General features: G+C 38.0%; 1 long non-coding RNA gene across 2 annotated transcripts; it reads right to left on the bottom strand.

Annotated features, from left to right (window-relative positions):
• Positions 1 to 1,292: 1,292 nt before the first annotated feature.
• Positions 1,293 to 12,561, bottom strand: LOC131503733 (uncharacterized). 2 transcript variants are annotated; one of them, XR_009257554.1, is made up of 4 exons: positions 11,860 to 12,561; positions 10,801 to 10,888; positions 3,761 to 3,861; positions 1,293 to 2,844 (listed from the first exon to the last, which is right to left on the bottom strand). It is a non-coding gene; the product is annotated as an uncharacterized LOC131503733 (long non-coding RNA). The 2 variants fall into 2 exon arrangements; XR_009257555.1 differs by lacking the exon at positions 11,860 to 12,561 and adding an exon at positions 11,261 to 11,656.
• Between the last annotated feature and the right edge of the window lie 822 nt (positions 12,562 to 13,383).

A 13,383-nucleotide genomic window follows, 5' to 3' on the forward strand; every position in this document is an offset into this window, starting at 1 on the left:
AGGAAGGAAGGAAGGAAGGAAGGAAGGAAGGAAGGAAGGAAGGAAAAGGAAAATTCCAAATCAGATTGTCTTCAAAAAATCAAAATCATCACCTTTAACAATGCATGAATAAAAGCAAAAAAAAAAAAAAAAGTGCACCATATGTGAGGCATCTGGGTGGCTCAGTGTGTCAAATGTCCAACTTTGGCTCAGGTCATGATATCACGGCTCATGAGTTCAAGTCCCACATTGGGCTCTGTACTGATAGTGTGGAGCCTACTTCGGATTCTCTCTCTCTCCCTTTGTCTCAAAATAAATAAATAAATAAACTTTAAAAAAGAGTCTCTTTCTTGGTTTGTCTCTTTTTTTCTTTTGCTTGTTTTGTTTCTTAAATTCCACATATAAGTGAAATCATATGGTATTTGTCTTTGACTTATTTCACTTAGCATAATACCCTCTAGATCTGTTCATGTTGTTGCAAATAGCAAGGTTTCTTGTTTTTTTGTGGTTGAAAAATATTCCATTGTATACATGTCCCATTTCTTCTTTATCCATTTACCTATCAATGGACACTTGGGCTGCTTCCATAGTTGGGCTATTGTAAACAATGTGGCTATAAACATCAGGGTGCATGTATCCCTTTGAATTAGTTTTTTTGTATTTTGGGGGTAAATTTCCAATAGTGCAATTCCTGGATTGTTGGGTAGTTCTATTTTTAACTTTCTGAGCAAACTCCATACCGTTTTCCACAGTGGCTGCACCAATTTGTATTCCCACCAACAGTGCACAAGTGTTCCTTTTTCTCCACACCCTTGCCAACACTTGCTGTTTCTTGTGTTTTTGATTTTAGCCATTCTGACAGGTGGGAGGCAGCATCTCATAGTAGTTTTGATTTGTATTTCCCTGATAATGAGTAACACAGAGCATCTTTTCATGTGTCTGTTGGACGTCTGTATGTCTTCTTTGGAGAAATGCCTGTTCATGTCTTCTGCCCATTTTTTAATTGGACTATTTGCTTTTGGGGTACTGAGTTGTATCAGTTCTTTACATATTTTGGATACTAACCATTTACAGGATATGTCATTTGCAAATATCCTCTCCCTTTCAGTAGGTTGTCTTTTCTGGTGATTTTCTTAATAATGTTTTCTTTCTCTAACTTGTTTTATTATAGAGAATATAATATATAATACATACATCATATATGATGTGTGTTGGTTAGCTTTTTATGTTATTGGTAAGGCTTCCAGTCAACATTAGGCTATTAATAATTAAGTTTCTGGGGAGTCAAAAGTTTTACACAGCTTTTCCACTGCCCAGGGCATGGGTACCCCTACCCCCCTGTGTTGTTCAATGGTCAACTGTTTTTTTTTTTCTCTTACTTGACATAAACCATTTGCTATGGAATTTATTGAATTAAAACAATGACCAGAATCTGTTCTTTGAGGATTTGCACTCTTGCTTTTATTCCACTAACATAATAGTTACTAATAGAAAATTTATTACCTAGAATACAAATACTAAAAGTCTCTCACTTATTAGAATGAGCACTATCAATACAATGGAAAGTCTAATTTTTGTATTTATCACTGGACTTCATTCTAGACCCCCTGTAAGATCATCGTATTGTTTTGATTGGTAAATGACAAAAGGTGCACTCAGCAACTTCCTCACTTACCTTTAAGTTACTATTTATCAACATTTTCTCTGTTGCTCTAAAGCAATCATGAGATGTATGTAGAAAGATTCAATGCCACATATTTTACACTTCTAAGTTTTATTCTAATATTTAACCTATTAGAATTTTCTTCATATCATAATAATTTCTAGATTTGAAGCAAAAATTCTCCATCTTGATTTTCATTTTCTGCCCATCCTAACTTTCAGATTAAACTCTAAGCATCAACCACAATTACTGCTGACATCTTTGTATCAATGAGCCTCTGTGATTTTTATGCAAAGCCTGAAAACTTCACCCAGGGTGTCATTAAATTAGGCAAGGTTGATTTTCCTCTGTGTTTACTAACTGAAGCACATAGTCTCTGATCTTAGAAGTTCATGCCTGGCTAGGCAGCCATGCCCAGTTTTCACAATTTATCATTTGTTGTAATGGCTTTTTTAAAAATCTCGGTAAAATATTCTGTCTCTTTCACATGAATATCCTTTACCTGGATAAGCAGAAGAAAAATAACACTTGTTTAAAATTAATTTCTTACTTTTCCCTCAGTGCAGTGCATCTAAAGAAGCAAAACTTATTGAATTAAATTTAATGACATAATAAATTCTTCCTTTCTGACAATACTGTGGTTTAATTCACAAGTGCACTTTAAGCTTTTGCCTTTAGCATCTGATGGGTCATTAGTCTGTACGTAATCCAGCAGGCAGACTCCTCAGAGTCTAAACTCCATCAGCAAGCACCAAATCAGTAGTTTCTGAAATATGACTTGTAGGTCAAATGTCCTGAAAAAGAGTGCCTTGGGCATCCCAGATGGAGAATAGGGCATGACAAGCAACAAACTGGGACAGAATTTGATGCGGACACTCACTAAAGACTCCATTCATTCTAACTCACTAAACAACTCTTCTCCAAATGATTTGACTCTTACTCTCGATGTCTCTAGCCAGTAGGTCATACAATGAAATTGGCTGCTACGTGCCAACAGGCTTAACATACATGTCATCAAGTTGAACATATTCTAATCACATTTTGCCCCGAGAACCTTTGTCTAATATCACAAAACAATCCATGGAATCGCTGTCAGTCATCCCAGACCAAAACAAGCTAATTGCTGCACATCACCCCTACATCGGGAAAATGCTCTCTGCTGGGTCAAATAGTCGCTTTTTTCCTGAAAGCATCTTCTCATGCTGAAAAATAGAAATACAGATCCCATTAACATTTTTTCCCAGAATTTCACATAAGATTTGGGAAAACCATTTTTCCACCCTAACTTTAACAGCTTAAATAGCTAACCTATCCAATCTACTGTAGTTCTGCCAAAGTGTTGCATTCATTTATTCACTTGGATGGTGCTAGATACTGGAAAAAGTCCCTGCCATCAAGAGTTAAACAGGTTATCTTGGATAAGTAATGTAATAGTGTACTTTAGACATCATCATCATCATCATCTCATCATTATTATGATCATCTTATGTTTAAATTCTTTAAGTAAAGAATTTAACATAAAACAAAACTGGACACTAGATACAATTGAGACCTGACATTATACATGAAGCAATGGGAAAAAAAACCCATCCTCCTCCTAAATGGAATTTTCAACATTCTATAAAAGCATCTTGTCTCACCTCATCATGGTGAGGAAGTTCCTAGAGGAACTTGGGAGGAAGACTAGACCCAATAGTTGAATTAGATCACTTTGTTTAGAAATGTTAAAGCCAGCATCTAAAACTGCTGGTTGTCCATGTCCCCATGAGCAGAGAGAGAAACAGTGAGGGTCATAGGAGCAGGAAAGATATAGAGGACTTGGATCCCGAAGGGAAGGAAATTGCTGAAAGAATGAGAAGGGAGAGAGAAAAAGAGTCTGAAAGAGAAGTGAGTAGAGACAGAAGCAAGAGGGCAGGAGAAGCAAGAAAGGAAGAGCAAAAAGAGAAGAGAAATTGAAGAGTAGGTAGGAGGAAGAAGAAATGAGAAGAGAACTCAACTAGGGCACGTACACCTAAATCCATGAAATTAACACATTGAAAATAATCCCGTGTCTCCTTATAGAGAGAAGAAGGGGTTGGATCAAGTGGGATAGCTTCCTACATAAGAAAGCCAACTGACCTGTGATGGTAGGCAGCTTCTCAAATGGCTCCTGCCTCCTGACATTCACATTCTGTATCATCCCCTCCCACTGATAGGGGGCTGGACCTAGTGACTCACTTCTAATGGACAGAACACAGTAAAAGTGACTCGATAGCACTTGAAGATTAAGTTAGAAAAAAAGCTCTGGCCTCCCCCTTGTCTGTCCTTTCTTACTCTCTGTCATTTACCCCCTCTGAGGGATATCAGCTGCCATATTGTGAGCTGCCCTATGGAAAGGGCCATGTAATACGGGACTGAGGATGGCTTCTGGCCATCAGCCACTAAAGAAATGGGGTTCTCAGTCCAACACCTCCCCAGGAACTAAACCCTGCCGACAACTACCTAAGTAAGTTTAGAAGTTAATCCTCCCTCAACTGAGCCTTTAGATGAGACTGCAAACTCTGCCTAACACCTGGATTATAACTTTGAGAAGTCTTTGAGACAGCAGCACTACTCAAGCACCCCTCAGATTCCTAATCCACAGAAACTATGACATAATAAATATTTCTTATTTTAAGCTGCTATTTTTTAAGATAATTTATTACACATCAATGGATAACCAATATACACATTTATATGAATTTGACCACTTTGCCCCAGATTAACTCGAGATTAGTGGGTGGATTGCTCAGGCAGCCCAAATAAATTTAATAACAGAATTATGAAGATCCAGCCTGTAATAAACTAATCAGCAAATCTCACTCACGTTTCACACAGACACCTGGGTTTGAGCACCAACTACAGGCCAGGTACTTAACTACCTAGGAGATAATGGCGTCATTCAACCTCTCTGAGACAGTCTTCATATGTGAAAAATGGGGCTAATAATTATCCCTGCTTGTCATGCCTGCCATGAGATTGACTTTAGTTCATGTAATTGAAACTACTTTGGAAATTATAAAGTCAGTCATAAAATAAGTACTTAGAAGACTACTGCAGTCCCACTCAAGGGATTTTTCTGGGCTAATAACATTTTAAATATTTGCAACTCCTTAAAAAGTATTTCCTCTTTTTTATGAGGCAAAAGATAGAATCTCTATAGTTCTTAAGCTTTGCCACAACTGAAAACATCTTAAGTTCTCATTCTGTTTTTTCCAAATACATATCAACATCCATTTTAAAACTAGTCATTTCTTACGTATTGAATTTTTTTAATGTTTTTTTAATTTTTATTTTATTTTTGGGGGAGTGAGAGACAGAGACAGAGTACTAGTGAGAATGGGCAGAGGGAGAAGGAGACACAGAATCCAAAGCAGGCTTCAGGATCTGAGCTGTCAGTGCAGAGCCCAACACGGGGCTCGACCTCATGAATCAGGAGTTCATGACCTGAGCTGAAATTGGATGCTTAACCGACTGAGCCACTCAGGCTCCCCTCTTTATTTTGAAAGGTGTATGTCTTAGGTGACTGCTCTAGACACAGACTGAGATAGGAATTCTTGTTGGAAAGATTTTTTTTTTTTTTTTTTTGAGGAACATTTGTAGAAGAAGGAGAGAGAAGAAAGAGGGAAAGAACACTAGACAAGCTCGGCCAGAGAACAGCTCAGCTGACACCATGGAGAAGCTCTGGAGTACAAATCGCAACCCAGCATTGGGTCCACCTTGAGGCTGAAAGGCTGGCCTTTGCAAGCTTCCTCCTTCCCAGGCAGTCATTGATCAGAGGGCAATTCCCCAGAGAAGGAGACAGTGCTGAGTTTACCAGCCACACTCAAACAACCAGGAGAGCACGTAGCAGCCATTAAAGAGGATCCTGGGTAGGGTTCCACTACAAAGTACACGTAGCATCCTTTCTCATGGTATTTTATCATCATTTCTGCAAATAAGTCTTGATACGCTAAGCTTTTCAGCATTGATCACTTTTACACCAGCTGTGTTAAATGAGACAGAAGAAGGAGCAGTGTAGAAAAATAAAGATTTGTCTTTAATCAGAGTTGTAAAATGTAATTCAGCTCAGATTAAAAAAGAAAGGGAGTCACCAGGAGATCTTTTTTCTCCTAAAATATAGACATTAAGAAATATATATAAGAGATACTTAACCAAGGCTGAGGCAAGGAGAGGACCTGGAGAGTAATGGTTGCTTAGTAAGCCCAAGTGGGAGAAGGGTCTGGGGAGATGAATGAGAGGAGAAGGGAGAATGTGAAGGGTTTGAACTCATGTCCCTGAGAGAAGCAAAGGCAAAAAAAAAGTCCATGCCAGTGCCCATGAGGGAGGGGCAGGCGAGGAGGGAAAGGGAGAAGAAGGAATGATGACTTCAAAGACAAGATATTTCAACCAGTTTGGAATCACAGATGTATCCTAACTACCTCTCCTGCCAAAGCACACCTCCTGTCAAGCTTTCCTCTGTTTCTCCAATCTGACATGGCCCACTTTTTTCCTTACAAACTGTTTACATTTGAAAAGCTCAATCATGAAACAGAAGATGGTAAAACTTCTGTTTACCCAATGGTTATCATTCACACTTGAGCTGAAGCTTCCTGAAATATTGTTGCTCTTGGTTGCATTTTGGGGGGTATTTGTTGGAAAATGTACTTTGACAACAGTTGCCTAGAAGAAATTCTCGAGCTTCAGAATGCATGAGAGGATTTACGGAGGAACTCAAATGAAAAAGTAGAATCTGGGGTTTATACGCTGTACAGGGCTCCCAGCCTTCCCTCCTCCCAGCATGGATGCATGATCACTGCCAACCCTCGTTTGTGTTTCTGACATTAATGAATTTTGGCTTTTTTAGTATATCTGAAAAAAAGATTGGAGATTCCCATGAATAAAACACTACAGTGGCAATAATATTTCAACTAGGATTCAGTCTCTTTCCATCATTCTCAAACATAGGTTACCAGTTTTTAAAACTATTTCAGCTAAGGAATGTTTATGTACGATAAAACTAAATGTAAACATGGGTTTAAGGTGATTGCCCAGTTGCTTTATATAACAAAATCTCTGCTGGTTTTCAAACTTATATTGAAACAGTATGCTAGTTCTGTTCTAACAGTATATAAAGATACTGGCTTTCCTAGATACATAAGCAAAGTCTTTTATGAGCTCATAAAGGCCAGACTTCGGAATATTTAAGTATTGGGTAATTCATAGAACAATATCTTTAGTCATTCAGCTAACGTAGAAGGCAACCACAATTTATTCTTCTTAGATCTCTTCCTCTCATTTTTTTTTTATATTCTTAGGAGGTGACAGGTATTTAGAAAAGACCTAAATACATTTTTTACTATTATTGAACTATCAAAGAGGTGCTCTCTTGTGGGACTCCCTTCTCTTCCTCACTCTGTGTATGTTAACCCACTTCAGAGACAATGGTGAGATGAACCCAAAATGCCAACTGACTATTTGCATTATAAATGGAGGCACAAAAGGATATTTTAAAACTGTTGGTTGATCTGGCATATCAAAGATTTCTTTCTAAGCTATTTCAGTGACTGCATTGAAGCAAACTGAAAGCAATGGCTTAAAAGGGGCCAAAAAAAAAAAAACATTAAAAAAACCCATCTTATTTCCATGGAAAAATTCAGTTTACTCTCCTAACCTCCCCGCCTTTTGAATTACTTCTCTTTCTTACCCTCTTCTCTATTTGCAGGACTCAACAAGGAAGGAATCTGCAGTTCTCTGAATTCAAGGGTTAAGCCGGTTCTCTCTGGAGTGCAATCTGTTTTCCTTGCCTTGTCAAATCTGCACTCAAACTTCTAGCAAATAGCCTAACATCCATTTTTTGTTCCATTGAGCTAATTAACAATATTGTGGCTCTGATTCTACACATGTGTATACCATTTCCCTCTGTTTCATAAAGCACCTAACAGAATTATAGGTCATTAGTGTGTCTACCTGAGAGTCAATACAAGGGAAATGAACAAAAATTAAACAAAAGGTCTCCACGTCTTAACAATTGCTACAGCTTTCTTAACTTCTTCTTTGACCCTCATTGATCTGTGGTTTTGTTTTCTGTTTTCAAAATGGAGGCCAGGGCCTTCCTAAGAACCATGGGAAAGTCGAACTGGGCTGCAGACAGGTGGTGTTTCAATTTGACTAAATAACCACTGAACATGGTACAGTCCTCCATGGAAGAGGCCAAGTTTGCCATGTGGTAGTGGCAGTGCCTGTGGAAGGAACTGGACTTCTCCTTTTTAGCAGGACCTTGGGAGAGTAGAGATGTAAGGGCTGATGACTGTTCATGGTCTCACAGGATGGAGAAATAGGCAATGCTCACAGAATATGAAATCTTATTATCGGAACACTAGGGGGAAGGCAAAGTACTTTGGTCAGCAAATTCTTAGGAGTAAAATACACACTATTACTAAATTGGTCTATACAACAAGGTATCTCTAAAATGAAAAGTTATGCCCATATTTGACCATTGGTCATTTCCAAGTATTATTTTAACTATGTGCTCTCTAAGGAAGTTATCCTATCTGCCTCTCATTTGACAGTGCTAGACTATTTATACTAAATTAGTTGAATATCTGATGTATGTGCACCTACAATATCAAACTCCTATAAAACTATGCCAAATTTTGCTTCTTATCACATTCTATTATACTTTATATTGATAGGAAAATAGTTCATGTGGGAACAGATACCAGTCTCTTTGTTCTGATTTTTGTTTAATGTAGCAAATTTTCCTGGATATGAAATGTTGAGGACACAGAACTCCGGCTGTAAGTCCACCAACTATTTCAGTGTTATTCACTGGAAATACATACAAACTGACCCCCAACCCTCTGAACACCCACCGCACCACACACCCTGACTACCACCCAAACAAAAACAAGAACAAAAAGGAAATAACAAGATATCACCGTAGATTCAATAAAATAATATTAAGATTACATTTTGGATAACACTGAAGAAGGGAGATGCTAGCATTGCCATTTAACAATATGGAGCTTGTTAGACCAGGGATACATCTGTCTCTAATAAGTTAGGGGCTATAGTACGTAATCATTTTAGCTTCACAATGAAATTCATTTCTTTAGGGTGCTTAGATACTTGATTTGAAAAACTACTGTCCAGTCTTGAACTAAAATGTAAAACGTGCTTCCCAATTAAGCTTAGAATACCTAGTTATCTGTCAAATTATTTTGGCATTTTATTTATATTTATATTGATCTGTCAGCATTGTTTTTAACAAATCGGACCATCGGAAAGACACCCATGCGCCACTAACTTTGGTATCGTACCTAGCTAAATTCAAGCCACAATATGAGCTTCAACTGTGAATTCTGAATGCATTTATTCATTGTCTATCAATTTGCCAACCTTTCTAAAGTGCAAGTTCATAAAAATCATAGAAATTGATATTTTCTTGAAGCTGCATAAAGCTTCAAGTTATATTTGGCAATGACTCATTCTAGAGGAAAACTTTAGTAATATTCTATCATTGCCACATATTCCTGTGCCCGTGTTAGAAACACCTCTGTATCTTTCCCTTTCTGACACTACCTCTTGCCTACTTCCTCCAGAGTTATGAGACAAGGCCACGTTATAATGACCTTTGCTATATTTCACTAAGACTTCCTTCTGGTCTCGCCACTAAGTCTTCCTGAAAACACATCTCCTTTAAATTCTCCACCTAAATTTCTCAGGGGAAGTCTACCTGACAGTAATAAGGAAACAAATAAAAATCCAAAGGAGGCCAGAACCATTATTTGAACAACTCTGCTCTAGTCTCAATCCAGTTGGCATTTCTGTAAATTGTCTTTCTCACAGACTTCCTAATCGATATAATTTACAAGTGTATTTAGTATAATTTCTTAAGATTCCATATATATCAGAAGTCAAAATGTGACCTGTAAATCTTTATACTTAAACAACTTTTTTTAGCAAATACACAGCTATTGGAAATAGCTATGATATTTTATGTATTTAAACATGATAGAAGGAAAATTTGCTCATAGAAAAAGATCCACTCCTGCCCATCCCTCCACCTAGGGAAGAAACACATGTTATGGATGGAAACATTTAATTGGACAAACACAGACACATGCTAAATCCCATGAAATACAATAAGCTCAGTCTGATTATTAATGATAAACGTCTTATTGTTCATTTCTAACTGGGTCTGAAAAAATCCTGGATTTTATTTAATCTCTGCTGGTACTAAAAAAATTCACAAAGCAATGAATTCTAAGGACAGTCCATGTTGCAAGAAAGGCTGCTTTCAGTGTGCCGGATAAAAACGACCACCCCTCCCCCACATCAGGTTCAGATACACCGGAGTGGGTTTTCCTGTTATTCTGACACACGCCTTTCTTCCCATATTAACAATAAAAGTTTGGTGTGCTATCTTACTGCAGAAGTTCCTTCCTGAGTACAAGCATGTCTTATCTGTTGAGAAATTCTGACACCAGGTAGATAGTTGTTTATGTCAAAAAGCATCTCTTGGGCAGATAACTGAGTGTTTTAAGAACCTAGATAAATGAGCAAGTTCTCTGTGCAAATATACAAAGCACTGCGAATATAAGGCGGCTTTTTTCTGGAAAGACTATTATGCATTTCGTTGATGGATATTTCTACATACTACCCTGTCATGACCATGTTGTAAGGCTCTCCAACACTTGCCCACCCCCACGAACCTCAATCCAGTTTGCCTTTGCTCAGTTTCTACAATCTCGCCAATGCTAAAATAGTGATTGCTCTCCCCTAAATACTTCTTGCTTTCTCCCACTCTCTCACACAGGGATCATGCTAAGGGCGTCCACACAAACCACCTTTGCTCTTTCCCTCCATCTCACCCAGGGCTGAAAGTTAGCAGGTGCTGTTGACCTTCCCCCCAAATCAGCTTGCTGATTTTCCACCACTCTGTTCCTGCTGCTGAAAAGGGGTCAATCAGATAAACTAACTTAGGTTCCTGTGTTAACACGTTACTGATTTATCCTTCCAGGTAACTAAATATCTTATCTAAATGTAAATGTACAATGGTTAGATAAGACCTCAATCACCCATCTGTTATTTCTTAAACACTAAGTATGTGTTGAGCACTCTGCCGAGGTTACAAAGATGAATAAGAGAGTTCTCACCTTCCGGGTGCTCACAGTTCAGTGAAGTCAGCAGATATAAACACTGCGGTAAATGTAAATGCGGTGACAGGGACACGTACGGGATGTCCTGAGAAAACAGGGGGGAAATCAGGGCCACTCAGCTTTGTGAAAAGGACTTTTAGTCTTAAGTCTAAATGCCAAATAAATAATACAAGAATCATAAGGTCTGGACTGCGCTAAGGGGCCAACATTTTTAGTTACTTGTGTGCTGAATGTTAGGAACCGCCTCAGACAAAACACTGTAGTCAGCCACTATGAGTTCTGCCTCCTGAATCTGCTTCCTCATCTGTCCTCCCCTTTCCATAGCCCCCTGCCCGAGTTCAGGGCCTCATCATCTACCTGGACTATGACCTCCCCATTGCCTGCGTTCTTCTAATTGGTCTCTGGCCTCCACACTGTTAGCTTATTGAATTTGCTAAAATGAAAGTCCTTAACACACCTGGTGGATTGGAGCAAGAGCCTCAAAAAGACGCCCAGAAGAAGTGACTCCTGACACGATACAAAAATGGCGAGTAGAGAAAAGTGAGAAGACCACTCCAGAGGAAGGACCAGCCTGAGCAATATTACGGAGGTGGGGACACAGTGTGGTGTGAGTAGGAAAATATCTAAAGTCCTAACATGTGCATAAGGATAGACTCTGATTTGAATGATCCCAAGCCAATGGAAGAGATATTTTTAGTCAAGGGAGTCTCGGAGGACATTTAGTCAGCCCTCCTAAAGCGACAACTTCCTTTTTTGACACTGAGACCAGTCCTAACTTCAGAATTTCTCTTCCACTCACAAAACCTCTTCCAGAGACTGTGCTTCTTCTCCTTCCCCTAACTTAAGCTGCTCCATCCATCCCCTCACACTTCATTGGTTCATATAATTCTTTATAACTATTTTGATATCATTCTCAATTATTCCTTCATCCCCCCGCCCCCATTTTGGAGGCAGGAGACTTGAATGCTATTTCTCTCTCTTCTCCCTTTCAGAACACTTTAGAACTCTGTTGATTTGCATCTGACTTAGCATTTCATAAACAGAAGCAGAAATTACTTTTTCATAATTGATTCCCAAGCAATACAATCAGAGGTGTCAGCCAAGTAATTCATGACAGGAGCGTAGTGTCCAAGGTCATCAGATACGAAACAGTAGTAAAGCGGCTACCACTTGAGAATACTTATGATAGACCAGGTATCTTGCACCCATTGTCTCACTTAATCTTCACATAACATCAGTATTGTGACATCGGTATTATCACCCCTATTTGAAAGATGAGAAAACTAAAGCTCAGAGAGATTAATTTAGCCAAGTTTTTCAACATTCAATGAACAAATATTTACAGACACCCTCATAATGGGGATCTGATGGTTAGTTAACACAAAACATGGTCCGTGCCCATAGGGAACTTACAGTCTAGCAAAGAAATCAGGCATTAAGCCAACATCCACACAAATGAATGTGAAATTGTGCATTTGAGAGGTTTTAACCTGGTCAGGAGAGTTAAGAGAAAGTCTTATTGTGGAGGAGAGCTAAAGGTCACCAGGATTTAATCATGGGAAGAAAGGAGGGAAAATTCTTCCTGGTGTAACAGGGCAGAGTTGGGATGCAAACCTACATCCATCTGACTTACCAGCTCGAGGTCCAAATATTTTTTAAATCCATGAGATCAAAATAAACAGTTTAAACACACACACAGCTCTCATTGGTCACTTTTGAAGAATGCTAGAAAATAAGCTGAAACTGGTAAAGAGAGGGTTAAATCCAGTATTTATCCTGAGTTTTATGTACAAATTATAATGAATATATAATTCTTCAAGTATTCAAGTAGGGGAAGTTTCTCTTAATAAAAATATTTCAGCTACTAGGATGAAAAGGAATTGATTATATTAATAAAATTAATATAGGACAACCTATAATGAAGAAATTAAACAGTAATCAATAATGGCTAGTAATAGAACAAGAAAAAGGAGGCAATGAGACATTATTTGCTTCCTGATAAAAATACAGTACACATCTATGAAGAGTTGTCAAAAAAAAAAAAAAGAAAAGAAATCTAGTCATGCATTTAAGTATCAATTTATAGGAAACTGAGGGGACTGAAGAACATGTGAAGAGGTAACATAGAAAGTTAATCATCAAAATCAGAAAATTCATGATTTTCTGATCAACAAACAACCCAGTTTCTTCATCAAATAGAGATTAGGGGGTGGGGGGAAAGAAAGAAAGATAGGACACCTATAGATTAAAAGAGACTGAAGAGACATATTCACCAATAGCTATTTATGAACTTATTAGGATCCAGATTCAAACAAATTGTTAAATATGTATATATATATGAGAAAATTGGAGAAATCTGAACTCTGACTTGATACTGAATAATAGTAAGGAATTTGGGGTAAATTTTTAGGTGTGTTAATGACATTGCAATTGCCTGTTAAATGAAAAGAGTTCTTAACGTTTAGAGATATATTGGATAACATTTACAGATAAAATTATGTGAGAGATCTGCCCCAAAATAATCTTAGTAAGACAAGATTAAGTGAAGATATAGATGAAACAAGATTGTCCATGAATTGA

Source organism: Neofelis nebulosa, chromosome 2 (genome assembly GCF_028018385.1).
Source record: "Neofelis nebulosa isolate mNeoNeb1 chromosome 2, mNeoNeb1.pri, whole genome shotgun sequence".
NCBI classification, from domain to species: domain Eukaryota; kingdom Metazoa; phylum Chordata; class Mammalia; order Carnivora; family Felidae; genus Neofelis; species Neofelis nebulosa.